The sequence below is a fragment of the Sus scrofa genome, chromosome 14 (assembly GCF_000003025.6).
Source record: "Sus scrofa isolate TJ Tabasco breed Duroc chromosome 14, Sscrofa11.1, whole genome shotgun sequence".
Taxonomy (NCBI): domain Eukaryota; kingdom Metazoa; phylum Chordata; class Mammalia; order Artiodactyla; family Suidae; genus Sus; species Sus scrofa.
In genome coordinates, this window is record NC_010456.5 from 66,377,988 (window position 1) to 66,404,470 (window position 26,483).

Consider the following 26,483-nt stretch of genomic DNA (forward strand, 5'->3'; position numbering starts at 1 on the left):
TTGGTCAGTAAGAAAAGGTGCCCAGACCTCAAAGTTCCATAGGATTATAAATTGTTGGAGGTGATAGGAACAAATTTCCATCCACATATAATCCCAAACCTTGTATCAACTAACAGTTTTGCTTTTCTTTCTGAAGCAAATTTCAATCCAGATCTGTTCACAAGAAGCAGAAATCTATGTTTAAAGGTGATGCACAGAGTCCCAGGGAGCCTGGCTCCTGTGTCATGGCCTCTGCACAAGGCAACCGATGGAGGCGATCTAGAGACAAAAGTGGAAGACAAAGCCCTCTTCCATAGCATGTTGTCAGGCCACCCAAGATGGCTGTTCTCTTGCTCTCTGAACGTCCCCTGCTTGGCCAGGGCCTGCTTCACCTACACCTACTCACGTGGCTGACCATCCTACATACCTGCCCCCAGCCCCAGCTAATGATTGTTCTAACCTTTAGGTCAGAACATCTCCACCTGGTAGCCATCAAAGGGAAGGTGAGGGGCGTGTCTCGCTACTGGTTTCCCTGGTAACCCGTGAGCCAACCTGACGTCATTTCCTGCATAGCCGGTGTCCTCCCCACTTCTCCACCAGCCAAGCCCGCCGCCACGTCCTGTCCATCTTCCTGTCTTCCTCTGCGCACGGTGGGACATCTCTCAAGGACCTCGCTTCAGGCAGGTAAGACCCCCAATCCCTGCCCCAATCCATGAAACCACTGATGTCTCTGTTGCTGAGTCCAGGCTCTTTCTTGGGTCTGGAGGTCTGGCAAGTTCAGAGCTTGCAGGCCTGCGGGGTCAGCCCTGCAATTGGCGGAGCAGCCAGGAGACCGAGGAACGCCAGTGATTGGGACACGTCAGGAAATAAGGAGGATAATGGAAATTGTGGGGCAGCCCCCTAACATGTGGGGCCCTGTGGTGCTGGCCTGGATGCTGAGGGCCACCAGGGGAGTCCAGAGAGCTCACGGTCAATGTCAAGGGTTGTGGAGATGCTGCCGCCATTACAGGGGAAAAAGAAGTTGGACTGGCAGGCGGTGGCCGCAGCTGTGGCTGGTTGTTGCTTGTTGTGTTGAGGAAGCCCACAGACGCTGAGCTAAGAGCGGAGGCAAGGGTTAGGCGCCCAGGAATGGAGGGAAGATATTATGTTAGCTGTTAACAGCTGTGTTAACTGGCCAAGAAGTGTCAAAGCCGGGCATCCCTTATACAGCTCATCAGTGAGGGCCAAGTGCTCTCCCAGCTCTCAGTTCTCACCTGGCCCAGTGCAGGAGATGTACCCACACTCCTCTCAAACCCTGGAAGAGGTATTATGGGAACAGTGGTCCCTAATGGCTCTGCTGTTGTATCAAAGTGAGCCTTTTGGAATTGGTTTGGCTTTTCTCTTGGGTTTGTGTGTGTCTGGATACCTGAATCCAAATCCTGTTCTCTCCTTCTGGTTTTGACCCTCGTTCAGGGTCCTAGTAACTTGAATGGTGATTCATGTTCCTTTGAAAGTGAGGCATGTGAAAGTGAGTGATATGTATTATTGTCTCTGCTGTTATTTGTTTAAACTGAATTGGCTATTTCAAAACTGCAAAGAATTTCTGAAAATGTCCCAGATGGGATGCTTTTGATATTCTAAAACTGGTTTTTGCTTATGCCCTTAGAGGAAGGTATCTTTATAGAAAGAATTGCTCTTTCTCTTCCTGTGCCTGTGGGAAGTAAATGATCTACCTGGTGAACTTCACTGGTGAATTTTAATCACCTGTGATCTCTGGGAGTAAAGAAAAAGGCCTTTTTAAACTCCAGCAGGTAAGCTGTGGGAGATCTCTGTGTCTGTATAGATAGATGTTTGTCTATGTGTACCTTAAAAATATGAGCTATCTGTCTCCAAATGGTATTGCCAAGATTGGCTTATAGCTAAGTTCTGTTTAATTGGCTTAAAAGATACTATGTGCCCATATAAACTTACAGAAATAAAAAAATTCTAGAATAAATTTCAGATTCATGTGATATGGGAAACATTTCTGTAGTGAATTTGTATCTGGTATTGAAGCCAGCTTAAGTTTATTGGTTTGATTAACACAGACATGTCTTTGGAGTTCCTGTTGTGGCTCAGCAGGTAAAGAATCCAACTAGTATCCATGAGGATGTGGGTTCAATTCCAGGCCTTGCTTGGTGGGTTAAGGATCCTGCGTTGCTGCAAGCTATGGTGTAGTTCGCAGATGCGGCTGAGATTTGGTGTTACTGTGGCATAGGCTGGCAGCTGCAGCATTCGACCCCTAGCCCAGGAACTTCTACATGCTACAGGTGGGGCCCTAAAACAAGGTGGGGGGGAAGGCGCGCTTTAGAGTCATCAGTGTTAAGTATAATACCTCTGTTGTACCTTGGTTTATTAGAGATCAAATAAGACCTTATTACATCTGTTGCAAAGTTGTCAGCAGGGAAGAAAATAACTATATGATGAAGCTTTAAGTAAATGTAAATGAGTTAAGAGCCTTTAGGTAAATGCTTATAGGAGTAATTAATGTTTTGGGAATGTCTGTGTGAAATAGTCTCTCCAGATTTTGGTAACCACATCCCACCTGCTGTCTGCTGCACATGGTGGGGGGTCACTCCAGGACCTTCAGATGTGTTAGACATTATTTCCCCCCCCCCCCCCCTCCCGCTTCCAATCCACAAAACAATTGATGGCTCTGTTGTTGACTCCAAGCTCAAGGTTGAGCAAGTACAGGGCTTGCATCACTGCAGGGTGCAGCCCCACAGATGGATAAAAAGTGCCATCCCCCTAACCCAACTCTCCCTGCCAAAGAAAACAAAGCAGAGCGAACAACTTTCTTGATCTGGGATTTAGATTTCTGGGCCTGAAGGTAAGATGTGTGCTACCGAAACCAGCACCATTTCTGAGTCATTCCTTCCCTGGCTCTGGAAATGACCCTGGCAGAGCCCAGAGATGGATGACTCTAGTTTCTTGGGCTCTATTAGCTTAAGTCCTATCCTATCATTTACTAGATACTGCTTTTTTTTTTTTTTTTTTTTTTTTTTTTTTTTTTTTTTTTTTTTTGCTTTTTAGGGCCACACCTGCGGCACATGGAGGTTCCCAGGCCAGGGGTCGAATTGGAGCTAGAGCTGCCGGCCTACACCAGAACCACAGCAATGCCAGATCCGAGCCGCATCTGTGACCTACACCACAGCTCAAGGCAATGCCAGATCCTTAACCCACTGAGTGACGCCAGGGATTGAACCTGCAACCTCATGGTTCCTAGTTGGATTAGTTCCCACTGCGCCACAGTGGAAACTCTGATACTGCCTTATTTTTGACAAACTTTTTCTGTCTGTTCAGATCATAGCTTTAAAGATGGTTAAATAAATGGCACAATTGGAATGAACTGGCAAAATCTCCATTTGGAGAGAGGAGAGTTTAAATACCTGAAAACATGTCAACTTTGGCTGCAATACAGTTTCTCTAAAACTCCTCCCATGGATTTGAAACCCCCCAAGCGTTTGTTCGAAGAGTCACTAAGACTCTTACTCAACTGGCTGTAAGGACCTGGCCCTGGCAGGTGTACATGTCTCTTTTGTTTAGAAATCTTACTGTGCTGTGCCGCTAGTGTTGTGAAATAGTCTTGTGTCTTAGAAACAGAGCTGAAGACTCAATCTGTGTGTGCCTGAAAGTTGCAAAAGCCTAGGAAATTGACTCCCTCCCCCAGAAATGAGCAAAGTGTAAAATCAGCTCTAATTAAGTGACCTTGAAGCCAATCTGTCTTATGTTGGAGAAGCTGATGGGGCTCCCTGTACCAGGTCCAGGATGATGGGTACTTTGGACATTCCCTATAGGAGAGACTCTCAAGCCTCTTATAAGGTTGGGTACACCGTGGTGGTAGCTCCCAGGTAGAATTGGGGGCTCAGAGGCAAGGAGCAGGAGTTCTTACCTGCTCAGTGAGTTTCAAATCCAGCTGCAGCAGCTCTAGTCACTGTGGAGGTGTGGATTCTATCTCCAGCTTGGCACAGTGGGTTAAAGGATCTGGTATTGCTGTGGCTCTGATTCAATCCCTAGCCCGGGAACTTCCATATACCACAGTTGTGACCATTAAAAAAATAAAGAGGCAAGGAACAGAAAAAGGTCTTCAGAGTTTGGGAAGAGTATAAGAGTGACTGGATCCACAAGCATATACAGTGGGGGGAATACAATTTATTCTGGGCAGGGGTCGTATAATTTATGAAGAAACAAATATGAATGTAGAACTTCACCTTAGCACTGGTTTTAAGAATAGTTGGAAGAAATCCAGTAGTTTGCAAAGGCTGGTCTAATTTTAAAAATCACTCTCCCCTTCCTACTACCCTGTGCTCCTAAACACACACACACACACACACACACACATACATATATATTTTATACAAATAAAATTAGGTTAAAGAATGATAGGTATAGTCTTACTCAGAAAGCTCAGGGCACACCTAATCTTATCTGCTTAGTTGGCCAAAAGACAAAAATGAGGTTAAGCTATTGTGACTTACCTAAGATCTGGTCATGATTACCACCCAGCCTCCTAACCCGGTACTTTTTCTACTACACTAGCTGAAATGTCAGACAAAGACTTTAACCACGGTAATAGGCACCATAACAGCCATCTTCCCAGCCTCTTCACTTATAGCACCTGGGATCACCAGGCATTTCAGTGGCCTACCCTCTCCCTCAGCATGGCTCCCACCCTTGCCTCCAGTCTAAGATCCGTCAATTAAAAAGCCAAGGGTCTCAGCTCATTTCAGCAAAGCCACAGAAATGTAACAGTGAGTGGACCAGGAAGGTGATCAGAGTTGAGTGGGGCTGGAGTGTGTTTGTGGGATAAAGGGATGGGGCTGTTGGAGATGGAAGATATTTTGAGGATATACTCAAATGGATCTTGAATGTCTTGCTGAGAGGTAAAGAATAGGACAGGCTAGGTACTTTCCTAATACATGGGTCCAGCCTACTTAAATCTGAACTACCATGAAAATTGTATTACTTACTTCCCCTGTTTAATGTGTGTGGTCTCACCAGAGTGGAGGCCTGTGAAGGCAGAGCCAATGCCTATCATGTTCCACACCACAGCCCAAAGGGCTAGCACAGTGCCCAGCTTATATAGGTTCTGCAAAGACACCGGTTTGAGGGATGCAAACACGACTATACAACTCCCCCTCACACTTGTGCTTTCTGGATCACTAGCCAGTGCTGATATTTTGGGAGGTAAAAAGAGCCCACCTGGCCCTGCCCCCTGTCCTTTTCCCCCATCAGTTACAAGAATGACAGTAGAGTTCTATACGCATATGTTTGTTCTAGATCAGTTCTATGGCACCTAACCCACAATACAACATATTCTCCCCATTGTAAACACTTCTGGGTCAAGCGACTTCTATAGCCTTCTGAAACCCCAAAGACAGTATCAAGAGGATAGAACAATGGCCCAGGAATGAAGAAGCTTTTCCTGGTGGCTCAGTGTCTGACTCATACCCAGACCAAGGACAAATCACTTAACCTCAGCTTGCCTTGTTTTCACTGTATGCAAAATAGAGCCTATAACAATACAAGCCTCCTCCTTCCCTCCAAGGGATATTCTGAGAACTGGGGAGATGCTATCTTGGAAGTGATTAGAGCTCTGGAGAACTGGGCTCTCAATACAAAAGGGGTGTTGTTCTCAGGTTGTGCTACAGCTGCTGTTTTCCAGCATGAAAGGTAGATATTGTCAGGTCTTTTGGCAAGGAGAGGAAGCTGTTCCTGTGTGTTGACACAATGATACAACAAGCAGGAGGGCAGGCACCTCAAAAGCTTAATGGTTCTGATTTCATTCATTGAATTGCTTCTTCCTCACCTCAAACCTCGATTTCCATGATTCCTTATGGATAGGTGTCATTTTTTTCTTTCCTATTTTCCCCAGCTGCCAAGACATCTGGAGGAAAACAAAGCTGGTCCAAGACATAAATACAGTTTTCCTAATTGAATCAGAGGACGGGGGTGGGGCCAGGGATAACTACTGCTTCTTAAGACGTCATCTGCTTTTTTCAATTTAAGAATCAAAAGAGTTTTCTTTAACAGGGCTATATAAAGATGAATAAAAGCTGGGGCTATGTTTTCTGAACAGATATATGGTCAGATAGCCAAGAGTGTCTTTAGGGGCGCAACAAGACAGAAAAGTCACTGCCCTGGAAAAACAAGATCATAGAGAGATTGTGTACATAAAACATTCTGCTTTTGCAGAGATCATAAGTAATGGCAGAAATAAACGATTCACTGCAAAACAAGGCAACTGTAAATGACTTAAAAGTAAATGTCTAAGGGGAGTTCCCATCATGGCTCAGTGGTTAATGAACCCCGCTAGCATCCATTAGGAGGCAGGTTCGATCCATGGCCTTGCTCAGTGGGTTAAAGATCCGGTGTTGCTGTGAACTGTGGTGTAGGTCGCAGACATGGCTTGGATCCCGCATGGCTGTGGCTCTGCGGTAGGCTGGTGGCTACAGCTCCAACTAGACCCCTAGCCTGGGAACCTCCATATGCCACAAGTACAGTCCTAAAAAGACAAAAAAAAAAAAAAAAAAAAGTAAACGTCTGAGACTGCAGAGCAAAGAATATATAATTCTGATTTTAAGAATTAAAAAGAGGTATTCAAAAGAGGTTATCCAGGCTCAGGGAAGGTGAGTTTCTCAGTGACTCTCAAGCATTGAGAGAAGGGTGTTCAAAGCCACAGAAACACAAAACTGGATGGGATAAGGATGGTGATCAGAGTTCAAAGTACAGGAGCACTGTGTCTTTTGGAGAGTGTTGGATGAGTTTAGACATGGAAGAGATTTTGGAGACGGCTTATAAAGGGTTTCCAAATGCTTGCTGAGAGGCTGGGAACTCATATGAGCAATGGGAGGCATCAAAAATATAGAGTTGACAAGTAGGATACAGGCTAAGCTTCAGGAAATATAATCCATGGAGTTTGGGATATGAGTTGGATGACTACTGCAATAATTCAGGAAGGAGATGGTGAGAGCCTGAGATAGCCTCTGTAAATGGCTAAAGATAGGGAAGAGGGAAAACAAGGTCAAATCAACTACAATTGCCTACAAACTGAATGGAATTCTTGAAACAGGAGGAAAGGTGAAAAGTTATGTCCAGGAAAACTGTGGTGTAACTATTCCATTCTGCTTAACACTTGAAGCCTAAATGGCCACCCTCCTATGCCGAGGCCTGTGGCTGCCTTATGAGTTTTAGAATGAAAATGTTAGTTCCACCAGAACAAGAATTGGTTCCTCCTTAGACTGAATCACTCTAACCAAACCATGTTCATGGAGCTGTAGACCATCGATGTCAGGAAAGATGCAAAAAAGAAATGCAAGAATGAAAATATGGTTTCTCTTACCCATTTTATCGTTCATCTATCTTATGTTGGTAAAACCGGCACCGAGATTGCTAATGAGGTAAAGACTTCTAAGTCTCTATAAAGTCCAAGTAGAGGTTAGAATTTGGTCTCAAGGTACTGAGTTGGAATAATACAACATATCTTAAAATTCCCTTGTGGCACAGGGGGTTGAGGATGGGCGTTACCACTGCAGTAGGGATAGCTGCTGTGGTGTAGTTTCCATCCCTGGCCCAGGAATTTTCTCATGCTGCAGGAGTGACCAAAAATAAATACATAAATATATAGAATCTCTTAAGCAACTTAATTCTGTCGAACAGTAGAAGAAAATAAGATCAGTCTCTGAATAACAACCTTCTTTAAAGCGTGATTTCCCAACAAGTTTATAGATAGAAAAAGAAAAGGGTTTCTGGACACTCTGGACTTTCCCATTCCATGTTGCGATTAATTTTTAAACAAAGGAATGGAGGATTATATTAGTGCAACTTCCAGAAAGAAACAGAATTCACTCTAAAATAATTCAAATGAAGAGACTTGCATGACAGAAATATATACAGAGTTGAGAGCAGGGTTAAGGGAAAGAATAAACAAGGGATGCTGAGGCTACCAGAGAGAAGAGGGGAGAAGGAGAATGAGCAGGGCTAGCAGTATCGCAGATAGAAGCCGTGATTGTGGAGGAAAGAAGTTGGGAAGGAACAGATGAGACATATCCTGAGACCTCTCTCTCCAGCTCTCTAGGATCCCTGCACTGCTTCCTATTGCTGAACCCAGTGCAAGCCTGTCAGCAAAGGACCTTGGATACATGATCCACAGAGTCAGCCTCCAGAGTGCAGAGAAGGATAGGGAAGGGGGAAATGGATCCTGAAAGGAAATAGAGCACATAAAGAATTATCAGGAGTTCCTCTGTGGCTCAGTGGGTTAAAGATCAGGAGTTATCACTGCTGTGGCTCAGGTCACTGCTGTGGTGTGGGTTCAGTCCCTGGCCTGGGAACTTCCAGTGCCATGGGGTTGGCCACACACACACACAACACACACACATCGGCGCTAATAATAATAATGCTCTAAGTATGATGAAGACAAAACTGTGTAAACACAAAAGGAAAAGGAAAGAAAATTGCTGGTTATATAACATTATAAGTATATACTTTAAATAGTAAATAATATACAGTGTACTATAATATATGATAAGTTCACAAATACATCTAGTTTTAAATGTGTCTATATCAGCTAGTGTATATATATAGTGTGTACATTATACAAATGTATAATATGTACATATTTTCATTTGAAGATAGGTTTGCATAGGCAAGATGTTCTGGCCACATGAATGGCTGATACTGAAAAGGAGAGGGAAACTAGCTGTTCTTTCCATGTGTCTGGCTCTGTCCCAGATCCATTTTTAAATCAAAGGGTTGTAAACTGACTCTAAAGTCAGTTCTGTTTCAGGTAAATACAGCAAATGCTTTTTTGAGGTTCACAAGATACACACTCTGGGAGGAAAAAAAAACAAAAACAACTTCCATTTGCAGAAATTGTTCTCAAAAACCATGTTGATGGACATGTTTCTTTGAGGGCAGAGCCCTTCTCTACCACACCTATGCATCACACCCTTTCCTTTCTTCAGGACCCCAGTTAAAGTCATCTTTCCAGCTCTCCACGGTCATATTCTTTGTTATCTTTCTCATGAGCTTTATGTTATGACTTTATAATGATCTACTTCCTTAGAAATAAAGACATGTTTTGGCTTCATTTGTTTCATCTTAATATTTGGCATAAACAAAAACAAATGAATGAGGTGAACTTGTTTCAAATGTACATGATTGGATGAATGGCTCTGTGAACAGCAAAATGCTATAGCTTGACCCACAGGGGCATTCTTATCTATTTGGAGCCTCTCTCTGATGTTTTAGGGTTAGAATCCATATCAGGTTCATAGTCTTAGTTTCCCTTTCTATGGAGAGACTGGTAGGAGAGGATGGGGGCTGGGGGGTGAAGAACTTTAAGCCCTTAAAGCATGTAACTCTAGTATCTAGATCCAAATGAAACCAAGATTATGGTGAAAGACACAGATGAATCCAGACAAGCACAGAAGTGTAGAAGAATATAATGCCACTCTTTCCACCAGCCAGTGACTTGGCAACTAGCTCACCACTGAACCCAGAGCAGAGAACTCAGCCATGGATACACCACCTTACCTGGTAGCTAGAGGAGATGCCAGATGCTCTAATGTCATTTGAGGTCAACAATCCATAGGGAGGTCACTAATCTATAGAGGGGCCATAACAAAATGTGATCCTAGCAAGCTGATGTCAAAAAGGACTCTTAATCTCTTTTTTTCCCATGCATAAGTAACTATACACTGCTCGTCAATGAGTTTTCCCTAAGCAGCCAGGCCATTGAAAACCATTTATGTGGTGCTGCGTATGTATTTTAATGGCATTAGTCTAAAGGTCAAGCAATGCAAAGAAAAGCAGCCAGGAAGCAGGCCAACAGCTCAGGCAGGTAATTGAGCATGCAAAAGCCCTCTTCCACCATAGCAACTAGTCACCTTTTTGTTTATTTCTCCACCACATGCTGTGGAAATGGTGTTCTTTTATTTTCTCTTCTCTGTTTATGTTAGAAATCAGTCATCAAGATAAGGATTATCCTTCTAGAAATAATATTGCTATTGGCGACAGTCTATCAGCAAAAGTTGGGCTTTCACTCTAGAAAAAGAGAGTCAAGGAGAGGCAGGTATCAGCTCTTAAACTATACCTCAGGTATCCCAGTGAAGACTGGAACAAAACTGACAGTGGAGGCGGAGCTTTAAAAATGTGGAAATCCCCAACTTCCAGTTCCAGTTTGGAGACCTGGCTGGCCAGATCATTGGGGAAATCCTTTTGTAATTCATTGCAACGCCTACTTGCGATAGTCACAGAGGATGACTCCCCTCCATTTATCCATCTGTCTATCTACCCGAAAACTCATATTTAGCATATAAGCAATAGTGGTAATAATAAGTAGCTAGAATTTCATTTATTCCTCATTGCATTCCAGAAGCTGGACCCATTGATTTATGTGTATTAGCTTCAGAGTGCTCTCAGGAGATCACAATAAAGTCCATCCTAAATCAGCATCTTATGAGTCCGTCACTGAAGGGCTCTAAATGGGATCAGAAAAGAGAGAAGACATGACTGGGAAAAAATGATATTAAGGACTACTGGATGTGAATGATTCTTCTCTTCAGACTCAGAGGTCAAAATGAACTTGAGTTATCATGGAATTGTCCCACAGCAGGAACATTAAGCAGTGTCAGCCCAGCCAGAAAAGGCCTGACTAACTATTGAATGGGGGAGAAATCAGAGAGCTACTTGTTGTCCTACAGATCCCTATTTTGGAAGAAGCTCAGCTGGGGAGACAACTCTCTTTCTTGTTCCTTCTATTGGTGGCCCTTAGGCAGGGTGGCAGCCAGAGCCCAGATTGCATTTCCCTCCGGCTCCTGAAGCTTCAGCCCAAAGCCTTCTCCATTGGCACACACAGTGACTGATTATGTGACATCCAGAAATTGGAGAGAATATTTCTGGATGTGCCCACTGTTGTGTGCTGCTCTGGGTGCTGCTAGAACCATCCTCAAAAGGTGAGAAGGAAACAAGAAGGAAGGGTCTGCCTAACTAGCCGGACATCTGGCCCCTTTTGGTACCCACCTATCCACCCCATCTCCCCCACCACACACACACTCACTCACTCACACTCCTTCCCTTTTGCAGGGTGTGGGCCTCTGGTGTGCCGATTGTTCTCAGGGGACACTTGGCCATACTTCCTTCATTCACTGCCACAGAACCAGAAAATGAAACAAAGCAAAAATGCTTGTCATCCCGGGACAGGTGAGAAAACTAATCCCTTCAAACTTCCCTGTGCTGGTAGGAAAGGCTCTGGATGACACAACAGAGCCCAAGTGATGCCCCCGTGCAAGGGCTGAGCTCCAAGGCTAGTTTGGTGCCTAAACTCTTGGTCCCTCTTTGAGATAAAAGTGAATGCCATTAAGAAATGGGGGTTCCCAAAGACTGAGAAAGAAGTGTGGGCTTTTATTAGTAATTGCTGAATATCTACGTCCCATTTATCACTGATTGTTGGCTATGAAAAAGGCAGATAAAGCAATCTGGGCACCTGAGTGCCTGGGGCTTTCGATCAATAACAAGCCAGCCTATCGGAGGGCCCCATTTCTGCCTTCTCTGCCTGAGACAAAGGTCTTTTGTAAACTCAGATTGCCCAGAGTGCAGGCTTAGAACTGTGTTGTTGCAAGCAGAAGGAAGAGAGAGAGAGAAAAGGAAAAGGAAATCTTTTGCTTTTCTCAGCAGAAACTTAGCAGGGACCTTTTAAAGGAAAAGTTACTGGGGAATGGTGAGGATCAGGATATGCTAAAATATCTTGTACAGAGTTCCTCCCCTGACTGATAATACAGCTCTCACCTGGCCTTGTTTGGAAGTCTCCAGAAAAAAGGGGCAGAGCTGGTTCTGAATCCCAAGCATGCCACTTCGATATACCTTTGCTACCATCTTCTCACAGATCGGAGAGGTTAATAGCCTTTACCCTTTTCTGGAGGGGAGTTGAGTAGAAGGAAAAAAGAAGTTGGAGTAGGATACATTCAAAATAAACCCAGAATTCTAAAGATTGTTTTTAGTCTGGGAGAAGAATCATTCTTTTGTAGAACTAGCTTTCATCCTGACTTGAGATAGCCCTCCAAATGCAAATCATCCGCTTGTGACCCTTAATTTTTCCATTCAGGGTCTTCCCACCCCCTCCCCGGGTCTTTTTTTTTTTTTTTTTCCCTGACCGTATGGAGAATCTAGAATAAAAATGGAGCCATCAAGTTCAGACCAGAGAATTAGGAGCAGACACGATAATTAGGAATCAGGCTGGACCAGGAGTGTTAGAACTCTCTAAATTGGATTCAGCTTTGTTTTCTCATGTTGATCATTTTTATTAACACCTTGCTGATTCCTGGTACTAATCTGCAGTACAATGAAATGAGGGCTTCTTCCCTCGGGATCATCAGTGGAGCTGGAAACATTGCTACCGTGTGACCCTGGACCAGGTGGAAGAAACCACATATGGAAGGCTCTGGTGGAAAGGATCATGGGGAGGCTGATTTGGGGGCAGTAGGAAGGTGGAAAAGGAGAACACAGGGAGCCTACCTGGCAAGTCACCCTAAGGTCTCCAACAGAGACAGCAAAATGGATCTAAGTCTCTTATATTACCTAGTCACTCAAATCATCCCCCAGCCATTTCTTTTTCTCAAAAACTATGACACTAGTATAATTTTAAAATTCACATAGTATAAATAAAATTAGCCATCCTCCACCCCACTTCAACCCTAGGAGGCTTCTTTCTCCCTGGAGGCAACCATCTCCCACTTACTTAGCTTCTGTCTCTCCCAGACACCCCTATATTTGTAAACAATATGCATCTTATGCATTTTTTTGGCCATGCTTGCAGCATGTGGAAGTTCCCAGGTCAGGGCTCAAACCAGCACCACAGCAGCAACCCGAGCCACTGCAGTGACAACACTAGATCCTTAACCTGTTGTACCACAAGGGAATTCCTACCATGCTGTTTTTTGATTTATTCTAAGCATTATTTATTGGATCCCTGGGAAGAAGACAGGAACTTCCCTATTTGATATACGTACCTCCAACTTTACTTTTCCCATCACCCCATAAATAGCCATATTATAAGATTGTTCCATTAATAATCAGTGGTCAGTGTTCAGATTGTAACTATGCAAATACGGCTCACTATTGATCCAAGTAGTACATCGGGCTTACTCGACTCTTCTTGTGCACCCTTCATATCTCCTAGATGACTGCCTTTGAGAACTTGGCCAAATTCCCAGAAAAAAAGATATCCAGTTTAGTCTCTTCTTTCCCTCATAAACATGACTGTCCAGTCCAAGCACTCTGCATTTGTTTGCATCGCTCTTGTGCCTCTCTCCATTTTTCAAACCCCAAACATGACAACACATTGTGTACCATTTCCTCCAGGAAACTTGATCACCACCACCCTCACCCCATGGCTTTCCTTTGTTTCTAAATGTCTATATAATTCACAGTCTGGACCATGCAATTGCGCTCTTAATTATATTGTTTCTTATAGTGTGTGATGATATTCTTGCCTCCCCAGCTATAAGTCCTCTGAAGGCTGGTCTTCTGCCTTGTTTGCCTCTGTATTCATCCCACTCAGAAGAGCCCTTCACAGTATAGTGCTCAATACTTCCTCTAAGTCTGCTTCTCAGATATTACTGAATTCTTTCTTTGAGATCCTTATTTTGGATGAGCTCTTGACAAATTCTTCATGGCAATCAATTTTCTCTTAAGCCCCCCTCCCTAGATAGAAATGGTTTGATCATCACGGAGGAGAGGATTACAGGCAGCTACAATCCTCAAAGACTTTTTTTTTTTTTCTTTAATAGCTGCATTTGCAGCATATGGAAGTTCCTGGGCCAGGGACTGAATCCAAGCTGTAGCTGTGAACTGTGCCACAGCAGCAGCAGCAACAACACTAGATCTTTTAACCAACTCCCAGACAGGAAATCAAACCCATGCCTCCTCAGTGTCTAGAGCCACTGGAGCTGAGTTCTTAACCCACTGCGCTATTGCGGGAACTCCCCTCAAGGACATCTCCGACAGTGTGTTCTGCCTTATCTACCACTTCCTATTTTAGTGCCACAGTGTCTCCCATATTTGCCTTCTCATCTTGTTTTCTACTGCTTCTCTCTCTCCCTGTCCCACCTCCGGCCCCCAATTCCAGCTTTCATTTTCTGTGATCTGCACTGTTGTAATAGTTTCCTGTATCACCTTCTTCCTGTGTTTCACTTCTAAACCCATCTGCCAGATAAATTCTTCTACAGTGTCATTCAGCTCTTCAGTGGTTCCTTATTGCTCTCCTGCCCTACAGTCTAGACTCCCCACCTGGCATTTAAAAACTCCTATTCAGCCTTAGCTCCTATTTCTCTCATATCATCCTCTACATTGTCTCCAGCTATAGGAGACAAACATTTCTCAAACATACCTCCACGCTTTTTGGCCTTTGCGTATGCTGTTTACCACCCAAATTCTTTTGCCCTTCCTGCTGTCACCTCCACCATGAAGCCTTCCCTGCTCTCCCAAGCTCAGCCAGATCTTTCTTAGTTCTGGATTTCTATAAGTTTTATTCCTAGCTTTCTAAAGGAGCTTGTTATGTTCTTTTTATTTTCATTATTTGTGGGTTGGCTGATCTCCTTGACTGGCATGAAAGATTGTGGAACTTGGTCCCTTACTGTCCCATTCTCCCCAAACATGGCAAATTGCATAGATTAGGAGAGATGGGTTGATAAACATTTATGGAATAAATGAAGGAAAACCACATTCTTCTTTCTTGAACCTACAGATCTTTCAAAAGACCATTCTAATACTCTTCATTCTCTCTGCGTTGAGTGGCATAGATGAGTTTCAACAACGAACTTCTGATGAGTAGAAGAGTCTAGCTAAACACTGTGCTCGCCAAAAAATGATGTCCTAGTGTTAAGTCAAGTGCCCTCTACTCTTATGCATGCTGGTTCCCGACCCAAAGACCCTCCTGGGGATGGGGTTTAAATTCAGGGAGATCATAACTCAGAGTTGTCAACACCCACCCAGCTTGCCTCAACCTCACAACTCAGCTCTAATTACAAAGCAGCACTCTCCCCATTTGTAAGTAGCAAAGGAAGTCTCTGTCTATTTTCACAGGAGTGAGGGGGAGGCAAGAGGAAGCATTTCATTTAATTTCTGTTTCTTCTCTTGGCCTCTAACTCTCTGGCCCGGATTTTCTATTTCCAAAGCTTTGTATTATGTAAACATAGGAGGGCCCTTCTCAAAAACAGAAGGAAGGTCTGCTAATTTCCAGACCTTTTTGTATTCTTTTTTTTTTTTTTTCCCACTGTACAGCAAGGGGGTCAGGTTATCCTTACATGTATACATTACAGTTACATTCCCCCCCCTTTCTTCTGTTGCAACATGAGTATCTAGACATAGTTCTCAATGCTATTCAGCAGACCTTTTTGTATTCTCAGGAGTCCTGCTAAGCATCTTGATCCCAAGCAGATAGGTTATTGGCTACAAGTCACTTGTAATGGCCAACCCCGGGCAAATAGATTCATTTGACTCTGTGTACTGGCAGATATTTACAGTACCCTCTAGTTGAAAACTTTCCTAGAGAAAAATGATAATGTCCATGAATTTTCTCTTAGGCCATTTGACACAAAGCCGACATGCTTCCATTGAACAAAGCCTTCCAAAGCCAAGGATAATGCTTAAGGAAGCTTCTTGTAATCCCTTCCAAAGTGACACAAATAATTCAGGCAAAAAGTGACTTACTTGAGAACTACATTATCCATGTGTTGATGCTGTATAGACAATATAGCCCAGACTACTTTATTCCTATCTGCCTCCCCTATTAAGGAGATGTGGCAGAGGATAGACGCATATATAGGTGCAAGCTCCAGTGAGGACTATATCATTTTAAAAATGGTCCAACACAAACATGCCTTTGAGATTGCTACAAGCTGGACAATCTTCATAGCTCTGTATCACATAGCGCAGAGGGCTGGGGCCATGCCCTAAAGATCTAAGATTAGAAAGCTCACCTTGATGCAGCCATGAATCAGATGAAATTATAAGTAAATAAGAATAATTTTTATTTTCTCCACCTTTATCCCACATCACTCTACCCTCAGGGAGAGAATTTCTGGAGCCAAGATACTAATAATGTTGATGAAGTGCACTAGATGGCTTGGAATTATTCTAGACTCTTAGTTTTCCAGTCTACAAAGGATGGTAGCAGATGGCATAGGACCCAAGCAGTTTTAAAATGTTGCATTTGTGAGTAGAAACAGGCCCTTTGGATAGATTCCAGTTGGTATATTGAATGAAGAATAACATAACCTCAGATTCCCCATTGGTAAAACAAAAGGTTGGGTGAGATATTCTATAAAGTTCCTTCCGGCGCTAACATTCTGTGATTCTCAGTAGTAAGAATGCAAGTGTTTGGAATGGCCAGTCTCATTTCTGCCATTAAACTCCGGGTGAATCAAGGGCCAGTATTACATTGCATCATCTCATGTACAGTAATATGTGAATGACATTACACAATGCCTGCTTTTATTAATGGGAACACTCTTCCAGCAATAATGCAATACCCTTGAGCTCATTCTGGCCTTCTTTGTTAGTACCCAACCCAGTTGCATTGTCCGGAGACAAGAACATGACATAGATGTTGGAAGCAGAAGCAGTTAAAGAGGGCAGACACATCAGGGAATGACACAGATTAACAGCCCATAGTCTTGTTTTTATGCTCACAGTGGATCCCCAGTGAATGCCTAGTGACTAAGACTGAGTAATGTAGAAACACTAGTGGACTTGTTAACTGCTTAGAGTCAACACATTTGCACCTTGCTGTTTTCCTGGGGCTGAGTCTCGGCGGGGGTGGAAGGGAGGGAATTCACATTTGGGAATACTTAGGAGTTCCCATATGTTGGGGACTCCATTTATTGGTGATCCGTCTCCTAACTCTATGGGATGACTTCTCTCTCATTAAGTAGATAGAGATGCCATTCCTAAAAGGCTTGGCACAGGCAAATTTTGAGTCAAATCTATACACTTGATTCCTCACTTGGGCTATTGTCCTAAGTCTCTGTCAGCCCTTTAACACAAGGTTCACTAGTATAAAACACAGAGATCCTCAAGTATCTCATCATGTCTCTTTCTTGGATGAGTCTAAGCAGGTCTCCTTGCTTTGTCCTCTTGGAATCCCCCTGGCTCCATAAAACTCCCAGCAAAGGGCACCAACTTTCAGCTCTTGAAATCAAAGATGGAGCAGTCATATAATCTAGACATAATCTAGCTATTTACAAACGTCTCACCTGCCTGACCCTGACCTTGATAAGGGGTTGAGCTTAGCATTGTCCTTCAATAGCCCTGTTATGCCAGTCGTCTTTGGAAAACATGGGTAGACAACACCTATGAATGATAACTTTTATCAAAGAAAGATGAATCCCCTGTTGACCCATTTTCACAAGACCTTCATTTGCACTATTTTATTGGAAATGACTCACTATTATTTCCTGAACCATCCATTCTCTCTCTGTTGGTCTCTGAGTGTCAGGGAACAGGGGAAAGTTAAGAACAAGGCTGGGGCTGAAGGACAAAATAAAACCATTGGCTGTATAGAAACTATGTTTGAGGGAGATAAACTTTGATAATAAGTTTACTTACTATACAGAATAAGAAGAATGTTAGGCTAGTCTGGGTTTGCAGCCCATTCTGCCCTACTGTTTCCCCAAATGCTAGCACATTCATAATGTCAGAGGAAGAGCTAGTTAACAGTTACAGTGTGACACTCAGCACAGCTCCTTCCTCTGAGATCCTGACTGATTTCTCTCTGTGCTCCATCTCCCTTTGTGGATGTTCTTCTCCTCCTGTCAACCTATATTTCACGTTTTCCCTTTAAGCATGTCGAACAGGTTGATATCCCTCATGCCATAAAGGTGTAGGGTGCATTTGGCCTTGGACAAGCTTGGAGAACTTTTCCTTTTTCGGAAAGTTGACACCTTCCAGCCAGCCATTTGTCAGAGGGAAACTTTTCACATCATTTACAATTGAAAAGCAGTTAACATGGAAGTCTCTGCTTAGAAGTCCTTACAGAGTGTCTCATTAAGAGATATTTGAATTTTACATGGCTAGATATTTAAATAATTTCCAAGAAGTAGAAACACAAAACTTTGAGTAGCCACTTGTAGGATGAGGCTGAGGTGAAAGTACCCAGATGAGAATTTTTATAATTTTACAAGTTTTACAAATTCTTAGCAATTCCACACAAGTGTATGAAGAATTAGACCTCAATAGATCTTGTAATTAATATCTAAGGCATATAAAAACGTGATTGTCTTTAGGAGACCACGTCATGGGGAGAGAGCTGGGTTGGTGCTGCTGGGACTCTGCAGAAGGTCGGGCACCTTGTTACCATCTTTGGACATTTGGTCTGTTTTGGCTCAAGATAGTTTTAGAATCATTTCTTGGAAATGTCAAGTGTGTGTGATCATCCAGGCTTCAAGATGTAACTTTGGGGTCAGGTGACAGAACCTGACCATGAAAAGGGGAAGGTGGTCCAGCCACCCTATGCTAAAAGACAGAGCTCTTTTTGGTTTGTGGATAAAAGGATTCTCCATTTTAACATGACCATCAAAACCACTCAGCTTTCTGATGTTTCTTCCTACCAAGGAAGATGAACTTCACACTCCACCCCTCAGACTCACTCCTTCCCTGAGCCTTAGTCCATTTTTGTCCCTCATGTTCTTCTTGTATCTTCAGGTGAGCCTTGAGTGTGGCAAGACTCAGAGTGGGACCAGTGATGGTGTGTAACAGGAGGATAGGGAAGTGCTGCTCATCTTACATGGTAACAAAATATAGAGATGTCTCTTGGAAAAATAACTGGCTACTAAAAAGCAGCGTTTTTACATTTTTTGCTACAGCCAAATGGGCAGCATTAAGATGCTTTGCTTCTTGGGGGTTCCTGTTGTGGTACAACAGAAACCAATCTAACTAGTATCTATTAGGATGCGGGTTCCATCCCTGGCCTCGCTCAGTGGATCAAGGATCTGGTGTTGCTGTGAGCTGTGGTATGGATCACAGATGCAGCTCTGATCCTGTGTTGCTGTGGCTGTGGCATAGCTCTGATTCGACCCCTAGCCTGGGAACTTCCATATGCCACACCTGCGGCCCTTAAAAAAAAAAAAGGATTCTGTTTCTTGCTACACAGATTGAGGTTAGACAAATGCAATGTTCAGAATCAGCACTTTGTGAGACAACAAAAGCCAGGGTCCAGGCAACATTCCATTCCCCACACCGCTGGCCTGCAGGAGTTTTAGTAGGGCAGTCAAAACATCTCTATCAGATCTTCTTTGTGGTGTAGTGGGTTAAGGATCCTGCATTGTTACTACAGTGGCTTGGGTCGCTGCTATAGTGCAGGTTCACTCCCTGTCCCTGGAACTTCCACATACTACAACTGTGGGCAAAACAAAACACAAACAAAAAACCCTCCTTCTCCTCCTCCCAAATTTTGAATGGATGGAAATATAGACACTGAAATCTGTTTCATTATGGATAAAAGCTAGTCTGGACACTGTGAATTAAAGGGAAGACACAATGGTTCTTTTAATTTATGTCTGTGTGAATGAGACCTACCCACCCAGGCATCCATGGAGCGGACAACCTCAGGCCTGTCTCCAGACAGGCACCTCAAGCTCACCTCACAGGACACCAGCCTGACCTGAGGACAGGCTGCTCTGAGAACATGAGGGAAAAGATATACCACCCTCGCACACTCAGAAAAAAGCTAAAGTGGCCATGTTTGTATTAGACAAAGCAGGGAGGGGGTTAAAGAATATTACCAGGGATGAAGAAGTTCTACCATAATTACAGAGGGGTCAGTTTTCTTCAGGAGGACATAACAGTCCTAAACATTTAGGCACCTCATAGAGTTTCATGTTTACATAAAGCCAAAATGGACAGAACTCAAAGGAGAAACAGACAAATCTATAACGATAGTTGGGGATTACAACATTCAACTGTCAATAATTGATAGAACATGTAGACTGAAAATCAGTACAGTTAGAAAGCAGGACTCAGCATACTATGGCCTTTGGTCCAAATCCAGCTCATGTTCAGATATAGGCATATCCAAGTACTATCTCAATACAACTGCGGATTTGAGCAATTGTGACAGGGAATATATGGCCCACGAAACTGGAAATATTTACTATCTGGCCCTTCAGAGAAAAATTTTATGAACCTCTAGACCTCTGATGTAGAAGACTTCACAACGTTATAACCACCTTGTCATACTTGCTTTAAATTGTTTTTATTTTTCCCATCATAGCTAGTTTATAGTGTTCTGTCAATTTTCTGCTGTACAGCAAGGTGGCCCAGTCACACGTACACATTTACATTCCTTTTTCTCACATTATCATGCTCCATCATAAGTGACTAGATATAGTTCTCAGTGCTATACAGCAGGATCTCATTGCTTATCCATCCCAAAGGCAATAGTTGGCATCTATCAACCCCAAATTCCCAGTCCCTCCCACTCCCTTCCCCTCCCCCTTGGCAACCACAAGTCTGTTCTCCAAGTCCATGAGTTGTTTCCTTTCTGTGGAGTTTGTTTCCTTTCATTTGTGCCATATATTAGATTCTACATATAAGTAATATATAGTATTTGTCTTTCTCTTTCTGATGTACTTTACTTGGTGTGAGAGTCTCTAGTTTCATCCATGTTGCTGCAAATGGCATTATTTTGTTCTTTTTTATGGCTGAATAGTATTCCATTGTGTATATATACCACATCTTCCTAATCCACTCATCTATCAATGGGCATTTGAGTTGTCTCCATGTCTCAGCTATTGTGAATAGTGCTGCAATGAACATATGGGTGCGTGTTTCTTTTTCAGTGAATGCTTTGTCTGGATATATGCCCAAGACTGGATTGCTGGGTTATATGGTAGTTCTATATTTAGTTCTCTGAGGTACCTCCATACTGTTTTCCATAGTGGTTGTACCGATTTACATACCCATCAACAGCATAGGAGGGTTCCCTTTTCTCTACACCCTCTCCAGCATTTGTTTTTTGTGGACTTATTAATGATGGCCATTTTGACTGGTGTGAGGTGGTCCCTCATAGTACACCTTATCATAATTGACTTTTATAGAATATTCTGTGGTACAGAGGAATATATGTTACTTTCAAGTGCACATGGAGCGTTACCACGATATACCACATTTGGGTTGTAAAACAAGTCTCAATAATTTTTAAAGTATTCAAGCATGCAAAGTATATTCTCTGACCATAATGAATTGATTAGAAATCAATGACAGAAAGAACTCTGGGAAATCCACAAATATTTGAAAAGTAAGGTACTTACCTCAAATATTTCATGATTCAAGAAGAAAACAAAAGGAAAATTAGAACATAATTTAAATAAATGTGCAAATTAAATGCATGTGAAAACCAAAAAATTTGTAGACCACTGCTAACACAGTACGTAGGCATTCTGTTCTCCTATGTTAATAGAAATAGGAATTAAAGTTTATTAGAAATTGTAAAAGGTCATAAATCAGTGATCTCAGTCAGCTTTTACATTGAAGAGGTAGGAAAAAAAGAAAAGCAAATTGAGCCTAAATTGAGCAGAAAGAAAAAAAAAAAAAAAAAAGAAAAAGAAAGCTTGTTCTTTGAGAAAATCAATAAATTTGATAAATTTATAGCCCAACTTACAAGGAGAAAAAGAAAGAAGACCAAGTTACCAATGCTAGGAATGAGAGAAGTGACATTGCTACAGATTTTATAGATATTAAGATAGCAGGGGAGTTCCCATGTGGCTTAGTGGGCTAGGATCACTGCTGTGGTGTGAGTTCGATCCCCTGGCCTGGGAACTTCCATATGCCACAGGCATGGCCAAAAACAAAACAAAACAAAACACCACACTCCCCCCTCCAAAAAAACAACCAGTTTGGAAAAGGAGGAAGACCGTATTTATTCATAGATGACATAATTATGTGTGTAGGAAATCTGATGAAATCTATAAAAGAGCTACTGGAACTGGTAAATTTTGCAAGGTGGTAGGATACAAAATGAATACACAAAACTCAGTTATATTTCTATAAATTGACAATGAACAATCAGAAATTTATTTAGTAAAACAAGACTATTTACAACAGCATCAAAAATATGAAGTACCTGGGGTTAAGCCTCATAAATGATGTATAAGACTTGTACATCAAAAACTGTAATACATCACTGAGAGAAATTAAAGAAGACAAATAAATGGAGGACTAAACCTTGTTAATAGGTCACAAATACTAATATTGAGATTAATTTCCTATGGTTGATCTTTAAATGCACATACATGAAAACCTCGGCTTGTTTTTTTTAATTTATTTTTTAATTTTTTTTTTTTAGAAATTGACCAGCTGATTCTAAAATTCACATGGAATGCAGTCTAGAATAGTCAAAACAATGTTGAAAAAGAACAAAGTTGGACAACTTACACTGCCTGATTTCAAGACTAATTATAAAGGCATCATAATCAAGACAGTGTAATATTGATCTAAAAATAAGACCTCTAGGTCAGGGAAACACAATTGACAGTCTAGAAATAGATCAGTGCATAAAGGTATAACTAATTTTTGACAAAGATGAAAGGAAAATTTAACAGAGAAAGGATAATGTTTTGGACAAATGGTATTATCTTTCACATTTAATCCCCCTAAGTCTGTGAGGTAGGGGTTGTTATTCCCATTTTCAGATGAGAAAACTGAGGTCAAGCTAACTTGCCCAATATTTCAAACAACTAAGTGGTAAAACTGGGATATGAACTCTGACTTTGCTCTTAATCACTCTACCATATGTCCTAACATGTGCTCCAGGAAAACAAAAGATGCCCACAATTCTGAAAAAAAGCCCATTTTTAAGATAATCTAATTATAGTAAGTAAATTAACATTTTTAAACATGTTTAAATTATAAAAAAGAACCCACATTTCATTCATTAAATATTTACTGAGTGTAAAGTACAAGACATGCTTCTTTACATACAGATAACTGCTTACATACCAGTAATTGATGTGTGAACAGCAGGTCACTGAGAGTTTCTATTAGAAACAAAACTTAAATTTGGCATTGGCTATTTTGTGCCCTTTAAAGTTATAAAACAGCATTTTTTAAAAAAAATCCACTTATTTTGCAACCTCAAATTGGCTTTCTCCCAGTTCTTTCAATTACTTCTGAACTTTGTGCAAGATTGCATAAAGTGTATTCTTTTATTTATTTATTTATTATATATTATATATATATTATTTATTTATTTATTTTATATATATTTATGTATGTCTGAAACAGTGCTTGGGAGCTTGAAGGGGAACATATTTCACAAAGTAAATAGTAAAAATCCAGTAGTCATTTAACTTTAACTTCCTAAAACCCTATTCCATACATCTACAGAGTAACATATACAGTAGAAGTTTTTTTAGCCAATCTCTCCTTTAACCAGCTCATCAGATTAGCTGATGATCTCTACAAAACACCCTGATCGAAGACCAAAGCGTGCTGGATACTTGCAACTATAGATGACTCTGCAGTATGCTCTTGTAATTAAGTTGTCTGTACTGAGAGTCAGTTGTACTTTTCCCCAAATCTATTTATGTTCTATTTGTTCCTTGTTATGTAATTTAATCAGGTATTATATAAACCCATAGAAGTACAATCTGAGTACAAAAAGAGAATTGTTTTTATAAAAATTTAGTTGAGTTCTTTTGTGGAACAACAGTTTAAGGATCTGGCATTGCCACTGCAGGGGTTTGGATCTCCACTGTGGCATGGGTTAAATCCCTGGCCCAGCAACTTCTACACACCATGGGCACAGCCAGAAAAAAAATAAATAATAAGTCGAATGTTTGAATTGCCTTTGAGTCAAGTAGGTAAGATAAGTCTAAAATTTTAGAAGTTTTTAGGAGTTCCCATTGTGGCTCAGTGGTAACGAGCCCAACTAGTGTCCATGAGGGCATGGGTTTGATCCCTGGCCTTGCTCAGTAGGTTAAAGGATCCAGCACTGCAATGAGCTATGGTGTAGGCCCCAGATGGGGCTCAGAGGTTGTGTTGCTCTGGCTGTGTATAGGCTGGCGGCTAAGGTCAGATTCAACCCCTAGCCTCGGAACTTCCATACACCGAAGATGCGGTCCTAGAAAGAAAAAAAAAAAAAAAAAAGTAACAAAAAATTTAGAAATTTTTTATAAAATTATGGATTCTAAAGAATTCTATACACATCCTTTGCAAATGTCTTTAAATTCCTTAAAGAACCCACTTTAAGGATGAAACTTGAAAAGCTGAAATACTTTGTCTGGTTTATGCAAGAAAGACGACAGGGAGTTCCCGTCGTGGCGCAGTGGTTAACGAATCCGACTAGGAACCATGAGGTTGCGGGTTCGGTCCCTGCCTTTGCTCAGTGGGTTAACGATCCGGCGTTGCCGTGAGCTGTGGTGTAGGTTGCAGACGCGGCTCGGATCCTGCGTTGCTGTGGCTCTGGCGTAGGCGGGTGGCTACAGCTCCGATTCAACCCCTAGCCTGGGAACCTCCATATGCCGTGGAGCGGCCCAAGAAATAGCAACAATAACAACAACAACAACAAAAAAGACAAAAGGCAAAAAAAAAAAAAAAAAAAAAAAAGAAAGACGACAGGAAACTCCATAGGCAAAGACACATGCGCCAAGATGAGGCCATGACTGCTTAAGATATTTATACATCTTGGAAGTTTCCTGGTGGTCTAGTAGTTAGGACGCAGCACTTTCACCACTGTGGCCCAGGTGTTTTTGTTTTTGTTTTACCCAGGTTTAATCCCTAGTCTAGGAACTGATCCTACATTAAGCCTTTGCATGCCTCAGTCAAAAAAAAAAAAAAAAATTATATATCTCCAGTTTAAATAAAATAGTGAAAGTGTATGTATACATTGTTATTACTTCTCAAATTTCACTTACTTTTAAGTTTAAGCCACAACCTTCTAGTTTTAAGAGTATAGATAAGAATACTTAATTGACACTCCCTGGACCAATTCTAGACCAAATTGTAAATTAGGATAATTTTTCCTTTCCTCTTAGAATCATACTTCATCTGACCTGTGTGCTTCTCCCCCAACCCTACCCTCCAAAGGCAGTTGGTACCTTTTTGATCTAATTTAGTGGTATTACACCTAGATTGAGAATCAGAATTTTCTGGGGAGCTTCAGAAATACAGATTTCTTCAGAAGCTGGTCTCCAAAGGTATCTTGTGGATGGAGGGGAAGGCCCAGAGATCTGCTATTTATAAAGCTTTGTAGACAATTCTAATTATCAGCCAGGTTTGGAAACTGTGGCCCAATTGCAGTGAAAAATAAATGACAGAGTAGCTTTAAAAGTTACCCAGTGGGACAAAATGACCAAGGAGTTGAAGATGTATGCAGTTGACATTTCATCATAAAATATTAGGAGTTTGAAAGAAAAAACTGCACAGAGGAGGGAGGAAAAAAACGTCTGGAAGGAAAAAACAAGCCTCTTAGTCTCACATTTTAAGACAATGCTCAGCAAACATTAAAGTGGGAATTCCCTGGTGGCATAGCAGCAGCTCAGGTTGCTGCTATGGCTCAGCTTTGATCCACATGCTGTGGGCATGACCAAAAAAGAAAAAGAAAAAAGGTCAGCAAAAGTTAAAATTTCTGTAACTTTATTGCCAATGGCTAATACTTGAAAGGACAATATTTTAAAAATTTTTAACTGTCATAGAACCTTCCTTCTCATGAAATCTCATGTGGAAAAAAAAAAAAAAAGTACAGAACAAAGAGCACTGCTCTAGCTGATGCTGGGGTGGGGAGGTCCTGTCCTTTTGATATTCCCCTCTTCCCTGGTAGAGGCCCCTAAACAACTTCTTGGAACTCCTGGGGAATCACAGCCAACATTTTAAAAACCACCGGCATTACCACAGCCTACAGAGGACCGGAAGTTCCCTCAGGATGAAAGGGTAGATCTTGTGGTCCACTAGACGCACTCTTGACCCAATAGTGGCTCTCAGAACAGTGCTAACAGACCAGCCACACTGCCCCTACTCATGGCTTAGTGTCAAGATTTGCTTCTTCTGCTTGCTACTGACACTGACTCCCACTCCATAATCAGCTCCTGGCTCTGTTTATTGAGAACTTGTGGAGTTCCCCTTATGGCGCAGTGGTTAACGAATCTGACTAGGAACCATGAGGTTGTGGGTTTGGTCCCAGGCCTTGCTCAGTGGGTTAAGGATCCTGCGTTGCCGTGAGTGGTGGTATAGGTTGCAGACGCAGCTCAGGTACAGCATTGCTGTGGCTGTGGTGGTGGCGTAGGCCGGCGGCCACAGCTTGGATTCCACCCCTAGCCTGGGAACCTCCGTATGCCGCGGGAGCGACCTAGAAAAGGCAAAAAGATAAAACAAAAAAAAAAAAAGAACTTGTGTTCATGGATTCTATGTGCTGCTTTTTCTCTGTACCACCTCAACTATATCTCTTGGGATCTTTCATGTTCAGACACCCAAACAATCTGTTTGTGCTGCCCAGT

At 42.0% G+C, this 26,483-nt stretch overlaps 1 long non-coding RNA gene across 4 annotated transcripts in view; it reads left to right on the forward strand.

The window, feature by feature from the left end:
* LOC110256759 overlaps positions 332-26,483 on the forward strand; it is a 56,339-nt gene continuing 30,187 nt past the window's right edge. The window contains exons 1-4 of one of the 4 annotated variants that reach the window (XR_002338689.1): positions 342-663; positions 1,625-1,769; positions 11,083-11,199; positions 12,334-12,859. This is a non-coding gene — a long non-coding RNA (uncharacterized LOC110256759). Of the gene's footprint in view, positions 664-1,624; positions 1,770-11,082; positions 11,200-12,333; positions 12,860-26,483 lie in introns of those variants that run through there. The other 3 variants (XR_002338690.1, XR_002338688.1, XR_002338691.1) reach the window with 3 other exon arrangements.